Raw genomic sequence first — 3,468 nt, 5'->3', positions numbered from 1 at the left:
AATAAAACCATTGTCTCCTGCATTTGTTGTAAACAAAAACAACTATTAGTGTGTTCATACACCTGGCTATAGAGAAGGAGAAAGACCTGGAGCAAAGAGAAGGGCCCAATCCCAAAGTCCGGACTCACAGACTCACGGACTTTGGTGCGCGTTCTCGCGAAATTCGTAAGGGCTTAGGGTTGTTCCAATGTCGAATTTCAAAGGGCGTGAGGGTTTGAGTACACACTTACCGAGCCCTTTCCGTGAGTCTGCATCGATGCAGACTTCACCAAAGGGAATTACCCACAGTTCAAAGCGTTAGGGACGTTCGTTAGAGACGATAGGGAAATCCGGAAATTACAAAGGTAAACAACAGCACGACACATGACCACGGAACGGACAAACGCCAGCAGCAACTAACAACAACAACAACAACAACAACACATTTTAACATGGATCAAACCAATTCAGATAACAGTCCTCCAAAGAAAAAGAAATATTCATGTAAGTAGCCTCCCCGACCAGTAATGTTTAGCTGTCATCTAGCATGTTAAATTCCATAAACTGTTATTTTCGATCTGGGAGTGAACAACAAACCCTGCAGTTCATCCAGTTACGACACAGATATGCGTCTGCTGATGGTTTTGTGTAAGTACAGTTTGTTAATTTCTAAAACTATTCTGGCAACAACTTAGCAATGGATAACTTGTAAAGCTAAAGGCACATGCACTACAGTGTGTGTGGCTTCGCGACTGCTTCTGTAACAAAAATCCCTCTGTACCTTTGTTTTTAATTGTCATAAAATGGTTGGCCAAATTACCTGTTTTTGGCCCAACAGCGAGATCTTAAAAGAAATTGGAATGGAGAACACTGTCACACCATATCAAGCCAAAAGAAAATGGGAAAATTTAAAGAAGAAGTATAGGGTGAATTTTTATTATTAGCTTGTGTGAATGGGCTACTGGAACACATGGGCTGTTTTATGGGTGTTTGTTTACTCAACACTGATGGTGTCTTTAACAATATCCAAGTTGCTTAATAAGTATTTATTTTACATATGCTTGTGTTAAAGTGAAACAACTTTAATTGTTTTACACAGGACCTGATCCTACCACGAACTGGAGAAGGGTCAGAGGGTGGACGGGCAACACCTGGTACCTGGCCTTTCTTTGCAGCAATGCACAACATTCTGGGGCAGAGAGACTCCACCAGGCCTCTGAACATCATTTCCACGGCAGTGGACTCGGAGCCTGATGGGAACACACCCAAAACCTCCTCTACTGTATAGCCATCCACCTCCTCTACTGTACAGCCATCCACATCCTCTACTGCACCACCATCCACTACCCCAAAGGCCAAGAAAAGAAAAAATGAAGTTGTGGAGTACTTAAAGTGATGGTTCGGAGTAATTCACCCTAGGGTCCTTTGCACCATGACCTCGAGCCAAACACCCCCCCAGAAGCTTTTTTCACCTGGGTCGAACATTAGGAGAGTTAGCTAGAGTAGCGTTATCAGCTGAATAGCTTAGCACAGGGGCTAATGGACCCACGTTTGTATCTTGTAAGTTACCCCACTAATAATGCCCGAAATGATACCAAACATCTACAAGTAGTACAAATAGGTTATGGTCTCATAAAACGATGGATTGGAAAGTTTGTAAGTACACCAGAAGTTTATGAACACTTGCCTGCTCTCTTCAGCTCTCTGTTGCTGTTGCTGCTACCTGCAGTTAGACGAGTGCTTAGGGCCGTCTACAAATTACTACACCGAAAAGAGTTACAACCCAAAATATTTATTAATTCAATGATTAAATAAGGTAATGTCTCCAAACTTACCTCAATTTTACTTGTCTCCTGCTAGTTATACTACAGCACTTACTAAAAAAAAGTGAAATTAATAAATATTTTTGCTGCATCTTTTTCGGTGATGTAATTTGTAGACGCGCACCTTTAAGCAGCTAACAACAACAGCAGAGAGCAGAAGCCAGCAGGCAAGTGTTATTTACATAAACTTCTGGTGTACAAACAAACTTTCCAATCCATCGTTTTATGAGAGCATAACCTATTAATGTACTGCTATACGTTTATTCGTGCATTCTATTAGTGGGGTAATTTACGAGACACAACGCGTCTCCGTTAGCCCCTGCCCTAAGCTATTCAGCTGATAACGCTACTCTACGCTAACTCTCTCAATGTTAGACCCAGGTGAAAAAAGCTTCTGGGGGGGTGTTTGCCTCGAGGTCATGGTGCAAAGGACCCTCGGGTGAATTGCTCCGAACCATCACTTTAAAGGTCTATACAGAGACGCAGGAAAGGAGAGAGATGGAGCTGGATGCCAGAGAGGAAGAGCGTGAGAGGAGAAGGGAACAGCAAATTGATACTTTGATAGGTATATTTGGGGAATTGGTTAAGAAGCAAAGATAGTTTTTTTACGATGTCCTCTTTAGTTGTGATATGAACCCTAGGGTTTTTTTTTTTTTACATTTTTGAATGGCAACTTTGTTTCTCATTTCAAGCTCATTAAAAGTTCAGTTGGCCCTCATCTGCATGTGTGGTGTTTAAATTGTGATTTGCATTAGGTGGTTTCTAAGCTTTTGTTGTAAGAATATTCAAGGATGTACAACTGAATATTGTATGAAAATGTAACTTCCTGGAAAATGTTCCATCACCACCCAGCCAGCAATGACATGTGGGGCCCAGATGAGGGCTTCATGGGCGGCAAATGTGGGCCCCATTATGGGCTTGCACCCAGGATCCACATTGGGGCAAGCCATGGAAGCCCAGATATACTAAAAGTGGGACCAGTAAGGGTACTGCATGGGTCTTAATTGGGCACTTCATGTCAGACCCATTTGGGCCCCACCTGCCCAAATGGGTCTAAAGTGGGCTTGCACCCGGGATCCAACCATGGCTACCCAGATGGGCTTTAAATGGGCTCTGTAAGAGTCTTATGTGGGTCCTAACTGGGCAATTCATGCCAGACCCATTGGGGCCCCACCTGCCCAAAGGGGTTTAAAGTGGGTTTGCACCCAGGATCCAGCCGTGGATGCCCAGATGGGCTTTAAAAGGGACCTATAAGGGTGTTATGTGGGATCTTAACCGGGCAATTCATGACAGACCCATTTGGGCCCCACCTGCTTAAAGGGTGTTTAAAATGGGCTTGCACCCGGGATCCACACAGTGGCCAGCCGTGGATGCCCAGATGGGTTTTAAGTGGGACCTGTAAGGGTTTTATGTGGGTCTTAACTGGGTAATAAATGTCAGACCCATTTGGGCCCCACCTGCCTAAAGGGGTTTAAAGTGGGCTTGCACCAGGATTCAACCGTGAATGCCCCTATGGGCTTAAAGTGGGCTCTGTAAGGATCTTATGTGGGTCCTAACTATAACTAAATTCATGCAAGGCCTATCTAAGCCCAACCATGCCAAATGGTTTAAGGAAACAATCTAAGAAAAACGAAGAATGAATATAAGTCCAAGATAAATACAAGAC

The sequence above is a fragment of the Perca fluviatilis genome, chromosome 2, assembly GCF_010015445.1.
Source record: "Perca fluviatilis chromosome 2, GENO_Pfluv_1.0, whole genome shotgun sequence".
In the NCBI taxonomy this organism is placed as follows: Eukaryota; Metazoa; Chordata; class Actinopteri; order Perciformes; family Percidae; genus Perca; species Perca fluviatilis.
Note: the sequence above shows the minus strand (reverse complement) of the source record.